The following is a 21,989-nucleotide window of genomic DNA, read 5'->3' as shown; positions in this document are numbered from 1 at the left end:
TGCCCCTTTGTGAAGTGGGTTTTAAATACTAACAAACAAGAAAACATTTGCTTTTCACAGTTGCAATTGACATCACACAAGGCCAGCCAGTGAAAAATCAAGCTCATTGCCTTCTAATTACCTCAAGCATGAATATTTAAAACCACATATTGTATAAATAATCAGCCAGCAAGGGCTTGTCTACATCATAGAATTTTACCATCTTTGAACATGACCATTAAGAATCAAGTTGGCAGATGCGTTACAGGGCATACTTTTGTGGTCTGTGGAGAACACAACAAATGATCATGTCAGGGTCAAATCTCTGCTCTGAATGAGGAAGAGCAGTAATTTGAACCTGACATGATGAGTGACATCATTTGTGGTGTTCTACATCAGGTTCAAATCTCTGCTCTTCCAGATTCAGAGGAGAGACTTGAACCTGGGTATCCCATCTGAGTTTCCCAGCCGTCACCATGCTATTGACTATTCTGGGGAAGGTCTCTCTCTCTTGTGAGTGTTGTTGTTTATTTTTTTTTTCAATAATTTCGTAAGATTCTGCTTGAACAGAAATAAATGTCAAAACCTCAGGTCTCATTTTCCAGCCAGCCCTGCTTGCTACGTGTTTTTAAAGGTGTAGCTAATTCCTCTATACATCAAGTTTCTGCCTTATTGCCTCTGGAGGTATTATGTCTCAAGTAGGTGCAATATTTCTAGGCAAAATCATTCCTTTCCCTTAGTCTTCAGCTAAACTCTTTGTCTATGGCACAATTTAGTCTTTGTTCTTTCACCGTCACTTCTCCCATTTCATGTTCCCTTATCTTTTCCTTCTCAGAGACCCACAGAGCCTGATCTTGAATTGGAAAGGAAATGTTGCCTGAGTGATGTCTTCAACAACTTTAGAAAGAAGACATGTAGGCCTAGTCTCCACTATATAGTTAGGTTGAGATAAATAGCTTTGTGTCACCTAGTTGTGCATGTGTCTGCACTCATATTTGTCTCTCACCAATGTAATCGCTTCATTACAGTGATTCAGTAACACCACCTCCCTGAATGGTTTACCTACTATGGTTGACGCAGTGTAGACACTGCCTGACCTATGTTGACCCCAACAATCCTCCATCAGCTGTCCCACAATGCTTGACACAGACCACTCTGGTCACATTTGTGAAATCCACTGTGCAGGGATCACAGAGACCAAAAGCCACCAACCAAAACACAGTATATCTTTGAAATGTCTTTCCCTGATTGTCCAGCTAGGTGAGCACACCTAGCAGCTCTCCCTTGTTCATCTTTCTATGAGAGCAATAATATAGCATTTTATTCCCCATGATACATTCCTTTCCAGGTTCTCCACTACCCCCAGTGAGAAGGAACCAAAGTTTTCACTGACTTGGATGTCAGTAAGAATGCAAGTAGTTGGTATTTTTCAAGCAGGAGAGGTTTGTGGTCTTTCTTTCTCTGAATGCTTCAATATTCCATAAGGATCTCCAAGTGGATGCAGAGAACACCAGCACAGTGAGAAAAGAATAAAGTTTTTTCTAGGCCACAGGGCAAACCGAAAGCATTCAGCTTGGATTTGGCTTTACATTCACCTTCTAAAGGGTGACACATAGTAAAATTTCCCGAAGATACCAAGCTATTTTTTTTTCTATTTTTCTTGGCAACCAAAAAACATTTTACATTATTTGCTTCATAGCAATATAAGATTTCAGAAATGATATGCATAGCCTCATACAACTTCAAACCAGCACAGGAGTTGATTAACTGATATTGCCAGAACTCCAGACCACAGCAGGGAAATGTCAGCCCTGTTTAAACTGGTTCATTTTTTTCTTTAAAAAGACCTCCTCCTTCCTCCCCCATCCCACAAAAATACTCCCCTAAAACCCTGAAATTTGGGCATGTTCAGTTTCTACACGAAATAATTTTGATCTGGTCACTAGGCTGTACGATTTTCCCCCTTTGTTTAATATTATTTATTTATACATATAAATGTCTAAATAAATATGAGTTTGGTTTTGTAGGAGAATGGATGTTATTAAATGTATTACTTAGCAGTGTGTAACCTTTGGCTCCTCTTTTCTGAAATTAATTTACAGGGATATGTTCAAAGTTGAGCTAATTAATATAATTCAAATGGCACTTAAAGAGTCTATGTCCTACAACCATTTCCATTCTAGGTATCCATTACAGAGTTATCTTGATTTTTGTCAATCATGGCTCTACTGCCAATTAGCTGTTGGATGATCATATGTAACTGTTTCTGTTTAAAAATACAAATTTCATTATTATTTTTCTTATTTTTCCAAGTATGGTTGGATAATTTTTATTGCTTTGTTTTTCTGAATCTTTTTGTGTAATTCTCATCCTAGATGGAAAATGTTGTGTTATTATTTCACATTTCTTCTCTTTTCTGTTAATCTTGGCTATACTGCTTTTCTCTGGATAGCAGGAGACTATGTAATTGTTTTCAGAAAAGGTCTCTGAAATATTGGAAGTCTCTTTTGTTGCTTGTTTTAGCTCTGTGAATAAAAAATACAAGACATTTTGGGGCCTGGTTCAATGTCCAGTGAAATCAATAGAGCCCCAGGAATCATGCCCTTCAAATGATGTGTTTTAGATTTTATGAAAAAGCAACTTATTTATGAATCAGAATTAAGCTGCCAACATTCGGTTTGGTTCTGCTTACTGGGTCTGTCTTTAAGCAAATACGCCTTCCCCTCTGCCCCCCATATGCTTTGTGATATAGTCATTTATTTGTATTGCATTGAGCAAATGATTCACTTTTTTTTTCTTTGAAAGGAAATCAACATGTGCATCCGTGAACAACCCTCCAACAGTGAACCAGTGTGTCTATTATATGTGAAAGCATGGAAATACATATATTAGTGTTAGGTTTCCAGTGAAACTAATATGAAAAAATGCTTTGACAAATGTCCTTTATATGTGGATCCCCAAGACTTGGACAAGGAGGAATCAACAGAACCAGTTTGTCTCAACCCTCCAAGTGGTATTTAGTTTCTTAATTAATTTGCTGTTCTGAGCACACAGTCTGTACGTTAAGTCCCGAATCTTTCTATAACTTCCTTACAGCTTCTGAATGAGGGGCAAAACACAGGCACATCTGTCTAGAAGCAACAAATGGGTCATATGCCATGTCGTATCTCTTGCTTTTATTTCATTAACATTTCCTAAAATACCCATAACTCCAGCAGCACTTAGTGTAGTCTACATTCAATTCTAGACTTCATTATTTTAGCATTAAATTTCTAGTTCACTATCTTCTGGCTACATTTTCTAAAGCATCTGGGAAATAAAGATTGCTTATGAGTTTGTCAAAAAGAACATGCAAATGTGCATACACAACTGAAATGTTTAAAAGGGAGTATGTAGATGAAGAAACTGATAGAAAATAGAATCTAATGCATATATATTTTGTCTAAACCCTTGTTTACATTTTTTCTACTCTTCTTCAAAATAAATATTATTTATTATTTGTAGTGTAGTAACACATGGGGGCCCCAAACAGGGTCAGAATTCCATTGTGTTGGGCACAGTACAAACACCACAAGAGACATGTTTACAATCTAATTTGAGACAAGATGCAAAAAAATGAGCATACCAAACATTAAGAGAAAAAGGCCAGGAGAGGATGACGAGTAATAAAAACAAAATCGCATGGGTGTCTAGGTAGCAATTGCGCAACCAGACAGTTCCTGAATGTAACCATTTTTTTTATTAAATAAACAAACAAGGTCAGCTTTCCCTGATTTATATACAACCAGACCATCATTGGTTGGCTGATATCTTCTAGGCCAGCGTTTCTCAAAGTGGGGTGGAGGTTGTCCCCGGATGATTTCAGGGGGATCAGGAGATCAGCAGGTGCTAGCAGGGTGCACTGGTGTGAAGGCTTTGTCTACACTGGCACTTTGTTGGCAAAACTTTTCTCTTTCGGGCTGTTAAAAAAAAACCACACACATGAATGACAAAAGTTTTACTGATGAAAAGCGCCGGTGTGAACAGTGCTTTGTCAGCAGGAGCGCTCTCCTCCCAACAAACAGCAGCTACACTGCACGGCTTTTAGCGACATGGCTGGAGCGGCACAGCCATGTCACTAAAAGCTGCATAGTGTAGCCATACCTGAAGGCAGCGCTGCCCAGCATCAGCCTTGAAGTAAAGCCCTTCTTCTCATGGAACATGGCCTACCACCTCTCTAGTGTATGAAGACTGCCGGCCCCCATCTAACAGCAGGAAAAAAATAGGTAGTGAACACAAAAGATATACAATGCTGTAATTTCTGAAAATAATTTTGTTAAAACAATGGGTAATTTTATTGTATGTGGCATGAAAAGGGGAGCGGAAGCTGACATAGATAGTGGAGAACAGGAGTTGTAAATGCAGTAAAAAACAATGTCCCATCTCGCCCCCTCCCCCCCCAAAATTTGCAGTTCTTATTAGGCATTTGGATTTACTTACACTGGCTCAGAAGAAAATCCCAGTCCCTAGTGTGTTCTGTGCAGTGAAGTTTTGGCCAATAACAGTCTAAAACCAAATAAACTCCAGTGAGATTTACAAACAAAACACAAAACATACATGGTGAAACCTGTGGAATTTTTTGAAAGGAAACTTCATGAACTTGACCAGTTAAAAAACTGTTATATGTAAATCAGCCAAAACTCTGGAGGCATATTCAACTTTTAAACAACAGGGCAAAGAAGCATCACACCATCGCTGAATCTCTTATTCCTCTTGCAACTAAAAATGTGTGTGAGATTGTGACTGGCAAAGACTCAGCTGAGTTCTGTTCCACTATCAAATGATACAATGAGTCGTTGTATTGAGGATATGGCCAACGAAAAATGAGAGCAAGTAGTTAAAAGGGAAGCAGACTATCCTGTTTTCTTTTCTTTTCTTTCTTTTTTTTTTGCTGTGAAAATGTGTTTCTTAATAGTCCACGCATTTGCGCCACACTTTTTGAAAGGCTTCAGGGCCTTTGACTGCAGGGATAATGATTTAGTGCTCTTATGAGTATGTACTGTCATTTGTTATCACTTTGGGGGGTGGGGGGACTGAGAGGGGTTCTTCACAGCCTGAAATATTTTCAAAGGTGATCCCAGCAAAAAAAAAGGTTGAGAAACCTTGTTCTAGACATTCAAGCAGAGGTGGAGGAGTATAAAGGAAAAAAATTGGGGGCTCAAGTTCTTAAGTTTGATGTAGCCCTATAACCCTGATCTAAACACTCTCAAACTTTGGCAATCTTCTGACTTGAGGCCCTCATGCTGAAAACAGTTACACAAATGCTTAACAGTACACACGTGAGTCATCCTATTGAGTTGCATGAGATTTCATGTGTGCCTGAAGATTAGCACATGCAACTCTTTCCAGCACTGGGGCTTATATTTGGATCTCAGTTTTGTAGCTTATACCCCTCTATAATTTTAGGTTCAAAGAAATTAGGAGTTTGAAATACTTTTCATTATATTCATTCATTCTGAACAATTAGAATAGTGGTTCAAAAGCATAAACAGCTCATGTTTACGGACAACATTCAGTCATAAATAAAACAAAGTAAGAGTTCTTGCAGAATAGAATAGAATAGAGCCATAATCCATGCTGTGCCTCCAAAATTTGAACAAGGGTTTCCTCAACATTTTTCTGCTTTACCTCAGTCGGCAATATGTGTAACATTGTGAGGATAAACTAACCCAGCCAATAAAAATAATTTCATCAATTCCATACTATAAGCCTCCCAATCCATCAGTCCTTCCGGCCCTCGTGTTGGTGACTACACCTTCACATGCAATGGCGTCCTTTCTCCAGCTCATCATTAAAAGTCTTCTAGGTGACTCCCCTACCTGGCATCTGTCCCTCACAGAAACAGCAGTGGTGGCAAATGGATTCTCCTGTGGTCCCTGACTGTAGGGTAATTGATTGGATGGGAAGCAAGTCACCACAGGTGTTGGCATGGGTGGTTGCTGTAACAGTGAAGTATGGGTCTTAAAGTATTGAGTGTCCTCCCCACTATGAGTGGTCTCCCAGAACTTGTCTGCGTGGTCAGATGTGGGAGCAGAGTCCACTGACTGGTGGCATGGGGCTTGACGGGTAGTATGTCTCTAGGTTCCCTCCTAGTACTAGAAGGCAGTTCTGGGGAGTGACTTGCTGTAGCACCTGCAGGGACCTTCAGCAGCAATTTAGCCCCACCTCTTTCTCCTTCTTCTCAGGCAGTGCTGGAGCAACAAGCAGGGGAGGGGAGGCTGATTAAATGGTGCATTCTCTGTGCACTTATAGGAGAAATAGAAGGAAAGTTTCTCTTAAAGCAGTTTCCATGGCTGCAGAAATAGAAGTGGCACCTGTAATACGGCAGCTGCCTGAGTGAGCAGCAGCTGGCTAAGTCTCAGCCTCAGCAAAGGCTCAACATTTGAACAAACAAAGCCAGTCTTCACATTTTAGAGCTGTTCTGCAAAACAAGTTTCTTCTGCCCTACCCCACCAAAAACAGCAATGCCCATTTTCTGTGATCACAACACCTGCTTCCCATTTTCTGTGATCTCAGGTCTGTTTAAAAGGTTTGGAGGAAGAGTTAGTGAGATCATTTTTTTCAGAAACATGGCAAATTTGACTGACTAATTAATAACCTGCTTCTTTCACAGATTTAGCTATCTTCTTTTTGCAAATTCAATTCATAATTAAATCTACCCAGAGGGCAGGAGAAACTGCTGAGGGATGGCACATAAAACTTAAAATTTAAGCAACCTAAATTGACTTATTTCCGTTTAGAATTCCTTTACTACAATTCCTGAAGCTGCTGAACTAGACCAAAAGGAAACATTTGTAAAAGCATTTTGCATCTATTGAAGAATCCTAATGTGTATTGTTATAGCTCACATTATGCCAGCATGCCCAGTGCTCTAATTCGTAGTAGCAAAATTACAAACACATTTCAAAGCAATTTTACTCTTGATATTTTTTATACAAATGCAGTACTTGGAGTGCTGCTATGAGACTAACTATGCTAAAATAAATACACATACACAATTGATTGAACTACTGCACAGGAATGGGTTTTAAATGTGCCAGAAAATTAATTCAGTGTTATCATAGCTACTACTGTATAGTTATATCAATTGTATTAGTTTTTTTCCATTAAAATTTAAATCCAAATATTATTTTGGAAGGGGTATTTTTATTACATCAAATTTTGGATATGCAATTTTTTCTGACTGATTTTAGTAATCTTTCAGTGCTATGAAAACAGTTAAATATTTAATCAAATGTGATACTTTAATAACTAAAAGCTCTCTGATTATATAATTTCCAGGTAACAGTGCAGCCTCTAGTATATTCAAATATATACTACTTGTTCACTAACGCTTACAACTGTTGCTCTCTGTGCAAGACAACATTTTTATATGGACTTTTATGATCCTATGCTCCCGTACACTGAGGCTACAACAGAGCAAATCTGAATACAATAGGATAGACAAGCTAGGGAAGGAAGGAAGGAGCCTGAAAGTAGCTTGACGAGATTCCAGGATCAATGGCAATGGAGCTTTTTCTCCTCACATGTGGTTCAGATTGAAAAAGTTTTATTCCAATAAATGTTATTAATGGCATTGATAGCACATGACACTGCTCTTTTGGAGCCTGACCCGCAAGTCACTGAAATCAGTGGGTGTCTCTCAGAGCGTTAGATGGGGCCTTGATGTCCAACTCACTTTTTTTTGAGCCAACAATGTGCAGAAGGCCAGATTTACAAGGTATTTAAGGGCCTAAAATGCAGATGTGTGACTTGTAAATCACACTAGATGCCTGATTTCATCCTTAGGTGCCTAAATACCTTTGTAAATCTGGTTCTGGGTGCTCTATGGACAAAAAGGAAAACAAGGTCCCTTCCATAAAGAATTTTGCCATCTAAGGGCTTGGTCTTGGAAGAAAAAGCATGTGAGTAACATTAGTCATATGAGTGGTACTGTTGAAGTTAATGAAATAACTCGTGACTAAAGTTACTTGTTCTTAATCTCTGCAAGATCAATTTTGATGAGAAATTGAAAACAATGAAAAGTGAGTGGTGAAGTTTGTCATGCAGTTTGATAGCACCATGATTACTCCTGGATTTTTACAGGGATTTATAAACTAGAGTTCAGAGGCTTCCTGAAGCAGTGAATGTTTCATATTTTAAACTTTTTGATTCTCTTCAAATTTCTGCAGCTCCTAAATCCATCTATGTATTAACGCCTTATCTGAGGGGGCGTGGGGGCACTTCACACCATACTAGCAACAGGTAGGTATTCTTCCCCCCCCCCTTATTTATATGTTATAAAAATGCTATTTTTTCATTGAACTCAACAATTTAATAGTGGAGCATGTTACCAAAACTCTTCAGCTGCTATTTCTCTTAGTACTAATCTCTGTCTATAGATGGCACTAACCTCTCACTAGTTCAGGGAATTCAGTAGAAAACTTCTCGTCATATTCACCACATTTCTTGGCAGTTTGTATTTTATAATCCAGCAATGGGAGAATAAGCTGTCTTCTTTGTAATCTGTTTTAAAACCTTGAACAGAAACATTTTTGATTGTTGGATCTGTTGAAGGGAAAGAAGAATAGTTTGAGAGGTATAGATTTGCAGCAAGTGTTGTGGAACAGATGTTTTTGAAGGGTCTTTTACCTTTTAAAGATAAGTGAAAACTCTTAAAAAAGGAGAGAGAGACATGGAATGAGGGAAAGCAGCATTGAAAGAAAAATACTGTAGAAATTGCCCTGCATTAAAGATGTGACCATTACAATATAAATTCCTTATCCCAAACTGTCCTTTCTTCATTTAGATTTCACCACCATCTGTGCTTTTCTTCTAACTCTATAGTCCGTATTCATTAAAGGAAAAATTATAGACTCATAGACTCTAGGACTGTAAGGGACCTCGAGAGCTCATCGAGTCCAGTCCCCTGCCCTCATGGCAGGACCAAATACTGTCTAGACCATCCCTAATAGACATTTATCTAACCTACTCTTAAATATCTCCAGAGATGGAGATTCCACAACTTCCCTAGGTAATCTGTTCTAGTGTTTAAATACCCTGACAGTTAGGAACTTTTTCCTAATGTCCAACCTAAATCTCCCTTGCTGCAGTTTAAGCCCATTGCTTCTTGTTCTATCATTGGAGGCTAAGGTAAACAAGTTTTCTCCCTCCTCCTGATGACACCCTTTTAGATACCTGAAAACTGCTATCATGTCCCCTCTCAGTCTTCTCTTTTCCAAACTAAACAAACCCAATTCCTTCAGCCTTCCTTCATAGGTCATGTTCTCAAGACCTTTAATCATTCTTGTTGCTCTTCTCTGGACCCTCTCCACTTTCTCCACATCTTCCTTGAAATGCGGTGCCCAGAACTGGACACAATACTCCAGTTGAGGCCTGACCAGCGCAGAGTAAAGCAGAAGAATGACTTCTCGTGTCTTGTTTACAACACACCTGTTAATGCATCCCAGAATCACGTTTGCTTTTTTTGCAACAGTATCACACTGTTGACTCATATTAAGCTTGTGGTCCACTATGACCCCTAGATCTCTTTCTGCCATACTCCTTCCTAGACAGTCTCTTCCCATTCTGTATGTGTGAAACTGATTGTTCCTTCCTAAGTGGAGCACTTTGCATTTATCTTTATTGAACTTCATCCTGTTTACCTCAGACCATTTCTCCAATTTGTTCAGATCATTTTGAATTTTGACCCTGTCCTCCAAAGCAGTTGCAATCCCTCCCAGTTTGGTATCGTCCGCAAACTTAATAAGTGTACTTTCTATGCCAACATCTAAATCGTTGATGAAGATATTGAACAGAACCGGTCCCAAAACAGACCCCTGCGGAACTCCACTTGTTATATCTTTCCAGCAGGATTGGGAGCCATTAATAACTACTCTCTGAGTACGGTTATCCAGCCCGTTATGCACCCAACTTATAGTAGCCCCATCTAAATTGTACTTTCCTAGTTTATCTATAAGAATATCATGCGAGACCATATCAAATGCCTTACTAAAGTCTAGGTATATCACATCCACCGCTTCTCCCTTATCCACAAGGCTCATTATCCTATCAAAGAATGCTATGAGATTAGTTTGACACGATTTGTTCTTTGCAAATCCATGCTGGCTATTCCCTATTACCCTACCACCTTCCAAGTGTTTGCAGATGATTTTTTTAATTACTTGCTCCATTAGCTTCCCTGGCACAGAAGTTAAACTAACTGGTCTGTAGTTTCCTGGGTTGTTTTTATTTCCCTTTTTATAGATGGGCACTATATTTGCCCTTTTCCAGTCTTCCGGAATCTCCCCTGTCTCCCATGATTTCCCAAAGATAATAGCTAGAGGCTCAGATACCTCCTCTATTAACTCCTTGAGTATTCTAGGATGCATTTCATCAGGCCCTGGTGACTTGCAGGCATCTAACTTTTCTAAGTGATTTTTTACTTGCTCTTTTTTTATTTTATCTTCTAAACCTACCCTCTTCCCATAAGCATTCAATATATTGGACATTCCTTCAGACTTCTCAGTGAAGACCGAAACAAAGAAGTCATTAAGCATCTCTGCCATTTCCAAGTCTCCCGTTACTGTTTCCCCCTCCTCACTGAGCAGTGGACCTACCCTGTCCTTGGTCTTTAGTACATATTTCCTTAACAAATAAATGCTTGCATTCTATCTTGCTTTTTTAGCTACTTTTGTAATGTAGCAAGTTGCTTCAGTGACAGTAACTAAATATCTACACCCCAGATTCTACAAACTCTTACCCGTGTGCTTAACTTTACTCAGGTGCATTGTCCGACTGAAGTCATTGAGACTACATACAATTAAGCAAGTGCATGTGTTAACAAAGTCCTCAATCTTATATAAAATGGGCACAAAAATAAATACTGAAGACCTGATTTACATCAATTTTATACTCGTGTGACTCTGCTGACTTCAGCAAAGGTACTCTGTATCCTGAGCTGGGCTTCTCCCCAGCTCCAGAGTATGTACTGCCATGCCCTGTCTTTTGGAAACAGATTTATTACCTTAATAGAGTATAGCCAACAAACAGAAAAATAGTCTTAACTCATTCCTTAGCCTCCCACGGGCCTCTGGCACTCCTGCTCCTGGTAGCTTTCCAGTCTCAGTTGTTGCTTCCTTCTTGGATCAGCAGCCCCTGGACTGCTTCCCTAACCCCTTGCTCCAGTGACCCACCACAGGGGCTAAATTCACTCCAGTGTGGTTTTCCCTCCCCAGGGCACAGGCTGTCTCAGCCCATCAACTGCCTATCAGCAGCCCTTTATAGGCCCAGGTGCAGCCCAGCTTGCTTCAGCTGGCTGGACTGGGCTCACCTGCTCTGGTCCAGGGTATCTGGACTTAGTCTATCCCCAGGGACCAGCTACCCTGTGGGCTTGTCTTCATGTATAGTGCTACAGTGGTGCACCTCCACGGCTGCAGCGCTTTAGTGAAGACACTCCTACGCTGAGAGAAGAGCTGCTCCCGTTAGTGTAGTAAATCCAGCTCCCCAAGAGATGGCAGCAATGTCAGCAGGAGAAGCTCTCCGGTCAACATAGCATTGTCTACACCAGGGATTAGGTTGGTATAACTAGATCACTCACACCCCTGAGCAACATAGTTATACCAATATAGATCTGTAATGAAGCTCTGGCCTATGACACTCCTGATTTAAATGATGCCTGTATGAGTAATGGCAGAACCAGGCCCTGAATTGTTTGGTATAAACGTCTGTAGTACAAATGAAATCAGTATCATGGGAATAATCTGGTTTATTTTAAAAGTAGATAAATAATAAATAAGAATGCCATTTATTCATTAAAATTTGATAATGAAAAATCTTTGCACATCATTCTTTTGATCTAATTTCTAATGAGTGGAGGCAGGTCAAATAGTACTCCATTTATGTCTACATTGTTTATGTGAGATTGTTTCTGCTCCTTCGTAGAGATGTTTTGCAACTTCAGTATACATATTAAAGACTATAGTAATCCTTATCCCAATCTTTTTTGAGGAAAAATGTCTCTATTTATTTTACTACCTCACCACCTTTTGTGGGATCTAGCCAAACAAATACTTCTTAAACTTCAGTAGAGTAGAGTAGAATAAACCTTTTCTTTATAATATTGAGTGGAAAATACCTTGCCACACTGATATTATTAACCTTTTATGGTTGTGAATTACAATAAACAACTTGTGGTTAAGAAAACAAGAGCTAAACTCCTTAACATTTGAACATTCAGCTTGTCAGGCTTAGACATTACCACACCCAACATGAGACTATGGGATGTTAGGAGGAAAGATAAGGGGAGACAAGCTTGCTGAGCTGAGAAAAGGTCTCCTATTGACAGATGCCTGGTCTACAAACAGTTTTTGTACCAGTCTAACTAATATACTGGTATATTATTATTACTTATTACACCGCTACCTCGATATAACGCCACCCAATATAACACAAATGTGGATATAACACAGTAAAGCAGTGCTCCGGGGGAGCAGGACTATTCACTCCCATGGATCAAAGCAAGTTCAATATAACATGGTTTCACCTATAACGCGGTAAAATATTTTGGCTCCCCAGGACAGTGGTTATATCATGGTAGAAGTGTATTTGTATTACCTTAGTGCCTAGGAGCCCTAGTCATGGATAGGCTGCACAAACAGAACAACAAAAAAAATGGTAGAGCTTAAATGTATTTATACCAGTATAGCTTATTCCCCTTCCTGTATGGAAATAGGCTATACCAGTATAAACACGTTCATACAGGTACAACATCATCCATGCTAATTGTTGTACTCTTTTAACTACAGTAGCATAGTTAAAGCAGTACAATTTTTGTTTGTACAAAAGACCACCATCATTTCTTATGAATGCTGACAAACTTAGTGATGCTGTTTAAGCAATCTGCCGAGCTGCCAAATGATTGTGAAGGTCTTCAAGCCATTCTCTAGTGATTTGTTTGCTAAGATTTGTCTTGTTAAAATAGTAAAACTTCCTTTTCCTAAGTTTTTGTGAATGTGAATTGGATTAGAAATAGACTGGCTAGAAGTGTAAATAAATGATCAAATAATTTGCTAGAATATTATAGAAATACATCAGAAGATCTTGGTGGATTTTCATTTGCTACAGATAAAAGCATTGATTCATAGATTCATAGACTCTAGGACTGGAAGGGACCTCGAGAGGTCATCGAGTCCAGTCCCCCGCCCTCATGGCAGGACCAAATATTGTCTAGACCATCCCTAATAGACATTTATTTAACCTACTCTTAAATATCTCCAGAGATGGAGATTCCACAACTTCCCTAGGCAATCTATTCCAGTGTTTAACTACCCTGACAGTTAGAAACTTTTTCCTAATGTCCAACCTAAATCTCCCTTGCTGCAGTTTAAGCCCATTGCTTCTTGTTCTATCATTGGAGGCTAAGGTGAACAAGTTTTCTCCCTCCTCCTGATGACACCCTTTTAGATACCTGAAAACTGCTATCATGTCCCCTCTCAGTCTTCTCTTTTCCAAACTAAACAAACCCAATTCCTTCAGCCTTCCTTCATAGGTCATGTTCTCAAGACCTTTAATCATTCTTGTTGCTCTTCTCTGGACCCTCTCCAATTTCTCCACATCTTTCTTGAAATGCGGTGCCCAGAACTGGACACAGTACTCCAGCTGAGGCCTGACCAGCACAGAGTAAAGCGGAAGAATGACTTCTCGTGTCTTGTTTACAACTCACCTGTTAATGCATCCCAGAATCACGTTTGCTTTTTTTGCAACAGTATCACACTGTTGACTCATATTAAGCTTGTGGTCTACTATGATCCCTAGATCTCTTTCTGCCATACTCCTTCCTAAACAGTCTCTTCCCATTCTGTATGTGTGAAACTGATTGTTCCTTCCTAAGTGGAGCACTTTGCATTTATCTTTATTGAACTTCATCCTGTTTACCTCAGACCATTTCTCCAATTTGTTCAGATCATTTTGAATTTTGACCCTGTCCTCCAAAGCAGTTGCAATCCCTCCCAGTTTGGTATCGTCCGCAAACTTAATAAGTGTACTTTCTATGCCAACATCTAAATTGTTGATGAAGATATTGAACAGAACCGGTCCCAAAACAGACCCCTGCGGAACTCCACTTGTTATATCTTTCCAGCAGGATTGGGAGCCATTAATAACTACTCTCTGAGTACGGTTATCCAGCCAGTTATGCACCCACCTTATAGTAGCCCCATCTAAATTGTACTTTCCTAGTTTATCTATAAGAATATCATGCGAGACCGTATCAAATGCCTTACTAAAGTCAAAGACTTTTTGCTGTAGATTATGTTTGTTTCAAGTGTTGAGCAACCAGTCAATTTTACAGCAGTAAATAGTTTGAAATAATGTCCATGGAAGACACTACAGTGGTCTTCCACTACTACTACTTCCAGTACTACTGCTATGTTTTCAAAACCTGAAGTGTGTATTGATAAAATGGAAATGCATTGGGGAAAATTTATTTCACTTGCAACTCATTGAGTTGCCATAAACAGATAAAGGTGTTGAGTGGCTGCCAGGAAAATGAAAACATGAGAACTCTATCAGCACCTGTGCAGTTCCAAAAGTTTAACTGTGTTGTTCACTGTAAGACTTTGTGTGAAAATGTGCAGACAGAACTTATCATAAGCATTGTAGTATAGACAGTGACTTTTTTTACTCCAAACATCTCAATCACTGCCAAACACAGCAACATCTCTTATAAGAGCTTGCCTCCAGTATGGATAGCTCTTATATCATGCAGAAGGGAGATGATTCCTTTGTGATGCTGTTCTTAAGCTTTTCTTCTTTATAGAAAAAATGGATAAGCAATGCGGAAGAGAGCACGACAGATCTTCAAGGAAACTTTCAAGAAATGTCATTCTTCAGCCATGTCTGAGCATTTGAAATGATGCTGAGTATTTGGGAGGCACAGCTGCAAAACAATTCCCACTTCCTTGCTTCTAAGGACTTGATTGAGGCACATGGTGGTCTCTTTGAGGACAGAGCTCAGCATATGGTAACAGGGATGTAAATTTGAGTGCCAATTTGTTGATTTTTCAAGCCTGCTAGGAAAAAATCATATTCTTCAGGACATCATTCTCATTTAAGGTTTAAAAGTTCTCCAGGAATTTTAGATGGAATCCATTGAGTTGCAATGTGATATAATCATGATGGACTAATAAACGTGCCAGAGTTTTACCAGCACCTGACACACAGATAAACCTGTCTTGTGTGTGAGTAGCCAAGATCTTGTCTATGTTTGTAATAACCAGTCTGCGTGAAGAGACAGTCTTACCGGGGAATCTCAGTAAGTCACATTGCAGGTCTAAGATGACTGATAGCTACCTCAGCCTTAATGAAAAAGTGATCTCAACACAGATACATCAGATATACTTAATGGAAAGCAAAAAAAGTGAGGGGATGGCTAGTCTAAGTATATAACATACTTTAGAATTCTGTAAAAATAAATAACAGAGCTGGTCAAACTTTATTGCAAGAAACTTATATTCTTTTATCAAAAAGAGCCTTTTAACAATAAATAATTGTTGTCATTATCCAACTTCCATTTTCCTTGAAACTTTCCAGGCAATTTTTTATCCCCCAAAATTTGTTCTCCAAAACATTTCAATTTCTTAAAGAAACCTGCTTTTCCAGTAAATAAAAAGTCAGAATTGTTTTTTTTTAAACTATGTTGATGAAAATTTCACTACAAATTGTGATAAAAAAATCATAGAAATATGTTTTTACCACAATTTGTAGCAAATTTTTCATCAAAATAGTTTTTAAAAAAAAATCATTTCTGACATTTTTAATATGTGAAATTATGTGAAAACCAGAAGATGTGTCTATAGCAAATTCTGCGAAATGGAAACTACTTCAACACTTTTCATTTGTTTGCCAGTTTTTCAGCAAGCTCTGATGATGGGGGTATCTGGCAGTGGATTCCATAGAGAGTGTGTCCAATCACTCATGTTTAGTTTTTGCATCCTATGTATTATAGTTGATGTAATTTTCTTTTGTTTTCTTGTAATACATTTTTAATGGGAAGATTTTGAATTTGGGCTCTGGCTAAAATATCTCCTTGTCAGGGCTACTTTTCATTGTTGACTAATTAACGAATAAAACATTGTCTACATGATGATAGAGAGGTGGAGCCTGAGAAACAGTGATGGAACCGTTGTTTTTTTTAAATTTAATATTGAATTTAGGATCCTTTTTAGCTGGTTTTCATGTTATAACTAAAAGCACACACACGCACGCACGCACGCACACACACACACACTCTCTCTCTCTCTCTCTCTCTCTCTCTGAAGGAAGCTCAGTGCCCACCAAACCCTGGTTGACTGAAGGTGGCCAACAATACACAAGCCTGAGGAGGGCCAGGCACTTGCAAGCCTATAGATGGAGGAAGGCTCATATAAGCTTGAATGATGAGGGAAGCCAAACAAACAGAAACCTGATTGACAGGGGATGGTGGCTTGAGTGATTGATTTGGAGGGGAGAGTCTGGTGCACAGAAATATGGTTAGTTGATGGATGCCAGATTCACATAAAACCTTATGGTGCTGCACTTATCTGTCTGATTTTATCCAAAAGGTTGCAATACATAACCTGTTGTGTACCATACTTGTGGTAATGGTAAGGTGTGAGGGTGAAGGAGTGGAGGGTATGTATTGCTGCGTAGCATAACTTTTCACTTCCTTGGTTGTTATGATTTTTTTTGGTGGGGGGAAGGGCAGGTGGAGAAGGAGGCAGAATTTGTGTTACATATATTGTATCTGTAACAACCCTAACTGCTTCACAGCAAGTTTGTTGTATATTAATAAATAATATCAATATTAGTGAAATGGGACTACAATGAGACAATGATAAATAGTATTTTTCTAGTAACTTGACTAAATTGGTGTAGGAAGGTAGCTACATCATTTTTGTAATTGGTTTGTTGCTAGTAGTCTGTCACCAGCCTTTTACATGCTGAAGAATATATATATATATATATATATATATATATATATATATATATATATATATATATATTTGAAATGAATCAGATACCCTATTATAAAGCTATGCCAGAAAGTGCTTCTGTAGGTGACAATAGTATCAGACCATTCCTGATAGTGGAGTAGCATATGCTATGTTAGAAATAGTTTGTATCTGCTTTCATAATTTTTCAAACCAGTGCTATTTGTAAATATAGAATTGGACACATACCTCGTATTTGTAATGCTTATGAGACTTTCTAAAGTGATTAATGTCTTTTTCCTGTGGAATTGGGGTTTTTCTTCTTTTCAGTTCATGAGAAAAAAACTAAAGAAGTGCTGTCACCACGCAGTCTTGTCTGTCATGAAGTCACTTATGCTATAGTCCAGGGGTTGGCAAACTATGGCCCACCGGCCACATCCGGCCCACCAGCCAATTTAATCCAGCCCTCAAGATCCTCCTGGGGAGTGGGATCTGGGGCTTGCCCCTCTCCCACACTCCAGCTGGGGAGCAGGGTTGGAGGCTGCTCTGCATGCATATGCCACGGCTCCCAGAAGTCGTGGCATGACCCACCTCCAGCCCCTATGTTTAGGGGATGCCAAGGTGTGTCGTGCATTGCCCCGTCCACAAGCGCTGCCCTAGCAGTTCCCATTGGCTGGGAATTGCGGCCAGTGGGAGCTGCAGGGTGGCGCCTGCGGATGGGGCAGCGCACAGAGCTGGCTGGCTATGCCTCCATGTAGGAGCTGGAGGGGGGACAATGCCACTGCTTCTGGAAGCTGAGGTAAGTGCCACCCGGAGCCTGCACCTTGACCCCCTCCCATGCCCCATCCTCCTGCCCCAGCCCTGATCCCTCTCCTGCCCTCTGAACCCCTCAGTCCCAGCCCAGAGCACCCTCCTACACCCCAAACCTCTCATCCCCACCCCTACCCCGGAGCCTACACCCCCAGCTGGGGCCCTCAGTCTCCCCTGTGCCCCAACCGCTTGTCCTAGCCCTGATCCCCCTTCCACCCTCCGAAGCCCTCAGTCCCAGCCTGGAGCACCCTCCTACACCCCAAACCCCTCATCTCCAGCCCCACCCCAGAGCCTGCACCCCCAGCCAGAGCCTTCACCCCCGGTACCCCTCTCCCACCCTCTGAATGCCTCGGTCCCAGCCTGAATCACCCTCCAGCACCCCAAATCCCTCATCCCGAGCCCCACCCCAGAGTCCTCACCCCCCTCCCGCATTCCAACCCCTGCCCCAGCCTGGAGCCCCATCCCGTACCCTGAACTCCTCTTTTCTGGCCCCACCCCAGAGCCCGCACCCCCAGCCAGAGCCCTCTCCCGCTCCTACACCCCAAACCCAATTTTGTGAGCATTCATGGCCCGCCAAACAATTTCCATACCCAGATGTGGCCTTCGTGCCACAAAGGTTGCCCACCCCTGCTATTGTGTCTGGGTTGCTTAAGATTCACGACAGCTACCAGTATTACAAGCATTTCCCCCTTTTTCCTTCCAACTGATTTCAAATGGCTTTCAACAAGGAGTGTAGATTACTGATGCATGATTGTACCTGTCTTTGAGGTGTGTTATCATCAATGGCATTTTGCATGACTATAAAACTCAAGTGAGTGAAAACAGCTAGAGCAAATAATCATTTTTTCATTATTTGCCTAAGGCAGGGATAATCCATTATTTTTGTCAAGGTTCAAATTTCTTGGTCAAGGTGTAGTCGGTCCAGACACCAGAGAAAATAATACAAAAATAATAACAATACTGATGATAAATAAATACAAATATTTTGCAGTCTGTTCAAAAGTATCTGGCAGTCCAGATTTGGCCCATGATCCACCTACTGACTACCCTTGGCCTAAGGGTTTGATAAGTACAGTGCATTCCTGCTATGTATTTGGCTTTTTTTGCCAGCTTTCTTTGTCTTGGGAGTCAATTGAGTACATAATTATTAGAATTCTAATCAGCTGGAGCATCCCACTTTACATTTATTTCTTAAGCAATTTGTTTTCCTGATGCAGTCCTATCAGTTTGTCAATAGAAGTAAATGTAAAAAAGCCAACAACTCTACATTAAAATAACATTAAAGGTCTGACTTAGACAAAACAAGAATTAAGGCTCCCACACCCTCCATTGTATAGTGTTGGGGTTTTTCTGTCAGCGTTTTTATGGTATGGTAATATACATATATATATGGCTTTGTAATTCTGTGGGTGCTACTTGACCCAGACTGCTGGCTCCTGATATAGTAAATCTGGCTGCTGGAAGGGTGTGAAGATGCAAGTTCTGTAACCTGCATTTGCTGACCCAGTCAGTACAGCCCTGTCAAGGTTTTTTCCCCACTTCGAACTTTAGCGTCCAAAAAGTGGGGACCTGCACGATCACTTTTAAGCTTAATTACCAGCTTAAATTTGGTACGCTGCCACCAGCAAAAAATATAGTGTTTCGCACACTTCCTGTTCCCCCAAACCCTTCCCTGGGGAACCCAAGACCCAAAACCCTTGGATCTGAACACAAGGAGAAATTAGCCTTCCTCCCCTCTTTTTCCCCCCAGACTTTCCCCTCCCCGGGTTACCCTGAGAGGCTACACTGATCCAAACTCCTTGGATCTTAAAACAAAGAGGAATTAACCTTCCCCCCCTCCTTTTCCTCCCACCAATCCCTGGTGAGTTCAGACCCAATCCCCTTGGGTCTTAAAACAAGGAAAAAAATCAATCAGGTTCTTAAAAAAGAAAGCTTTTAATTAAAGAAAGAAAAGGTAAAAATTATCTCTGTAAAATCAGGATGGAAAATGTTTTACAGGGTATTCAGATTCATATAGCCCAGAGGGACCTCCCCTGCCCTTAGCCTGAGATTCAAAGTTACAGCAAACAGAGGTAAAAATCCTTCCAGCAAAAGACACGTTTACAAGTTAAGAAAACAAACATAAGACTAATCCGCCTTTCCTGGCTATTACTTACTAGTTTGAAACATGAGAGACTGATTCAGAACGATTGGAGAAAACCTGGGTGTAGTCTGGTCCCTCTTAGCCCCAAGAGCGAACAACGAACAAAACAAACAGCACAAACAAAGACTTCCCTCCACCAAGATTTGAAAGTTTCTTGTTCCCCCATTGGTCCTCTGGTCAGGTGTCAGCCAGGTTCACTGAGCTTCTTAACCCTTTACAGGTAAAAGAGACATTAATCCTTAACCATCTGTTTATGACAAGCCCTAAAAGTGGGTAGAGCCAGCCAAGGAGGGATCAAGGTCAGGCTAGCTAAAATATGTTAAATGCCTCTCTTAGGCAGCCTCTTCTGGTGGAGATCTGGTGGAGACCAGGGCAGACTTTAAAGCTGTCTTCCCTTGGCAGAATCCTTGTGGAAGGGTAGCAGTGGCATAGGTGCTGGAAGTGGGGGTGCTGCCACGCCCCCGGGTTGAAGTAGTAGTAACAACCCAAATATATGGTTTCTGGCTTCAGGGCCTCCACAATAAAGAAATTTGTTCCAGCACCACTAAGCAATGGTAGAGCAACCAGAAATGAATCCTATTTCTGCCCTCTGTTGACTAGAGAGGATTGTTTTTTTTTCCAATTCACAAAATGTTTATGGTTTCCTGGCTTCTGAAAGAAATCGCTGATAGACTAACAAATTTTGCTAAGTGTAATAATATACATTCAGCCATTAACACTTACAGCTGCTCTGTCTTTGGCTGGCAGGGATATTTCCTTTAGGTACCAGCCCCCAACCCAAATTCTAGTGAAAGGAGAGCAGCTCTAATTAACGGCAAAATGTATGTTTTAGATACTGAGGAGAGAAACCGGCTGTGGGTATTAACCAGAGTCTTACTCTTTGGGCACTGCACAGAAATGTTCCCTGACAGTTCTCAGAGTCGTAACAGAAGATCTTTGTTACAAAACCACAGGGAACTGCTTCTGACACCAAAAAAATCTTGCATTGCAACTGCTTTATAGGCTCAATAATATGTCTCTCATGTGAGCATGTTATAAATCATCTGTGGTTTATTACAGAAGCGCAATGAGACACTAACAAAGGTATTCTCAGTAGGTACAGTTGTTTGTTCCAGTCTTAAATAACAAATGTTTAAAAATCAGTTGTGTAAGCCGAAGTCGTGGCAAAACAAATGTCTTGGAATGTTGGAGAGTTAACTGTTTTTCTCGGTTAATAAGCATTCTGTGATTTTTATTAAGCCAGTAATGGGGCATCTACCCAAAACCATGTTTTAATTGCCGAATAAGGATTGATGCATTTTACACTGAAGGGGAAAATATGTTTACTTTGTACTCCAGGCCCATATTATATCTGTAGAGTCTTAGGGACTGAACCAATGACCAAAGACATCAATAGAAAGGATCCTATTTGACATTGCTAGGATTTGGATTGGGCCCCTAATACTTTCTGCAGTGAAGGTAATACTGGAATGGTCTTATGTAAAGGAAAATGAAGAAATACTTGCTCACACAGTAGCCAATCCTGAGAGGTGCTGAGGACCTCCTGGGAGTGCTCTCTTGGAAGTGAGGGCACTTACCATCTTTCAGCCTGGGTCCAAAAAAGAGGGGTAGATTTCTGATCTAAATTATTCTGCATTCGCACTGGTGTAACTGAAATCAGAATCTGTCCCAAGGTTCCCTTTTCAGTCAGTTCAGCCAACTTGATCAGAAACACTAGTAAAATAATGTATACATTAATAGGGAGTGCAGGTACCAGATAAAAGACTTAACTGCAGCGAGGAGCCAAAAAATACCAACCGTTTTACTGCTGATTAATGACCAAATTTACACAAATAGAAATCCAGCGATGTCAATGGTGACACTGTTGAAGAACCAAGAGTAAAACTGACCCAAGGGTTCAGAGACAGGTTTTGGTATTTAAAAAAAAGCCAACTATGCCCACATGAGTACAGGGACATCTTCTGATGGTGAGAAAGACAAGCTATCGAGCCACACAGAGCTTTTCTTCATGTCATGACTGCAGTGATTTTACTGTTGTGGAGAGGAGAGTAGGATTTGTAAGCACTTTC

The sequence above is a fragment of the Gopherus evgoodei genome, chromosome 5 (genome assembly GCF_007399415.2).
Source record: "Gopherus evgoodei ecotype Sinaloan lineage chromosome 5, rGopEvg1_v1.p, whole genome shotgun sequence".
Classification (NCBI taxonomy): Eukaryota; Metazoa; Chordata; order Testudines; family Testudinidae; genus Gopherus; species Gopherus evgoodei.
The sequence above is the reverse complement of the archived record's forward strand: the minus strand, read 5'-3'. Positions refer to the sequence as shown.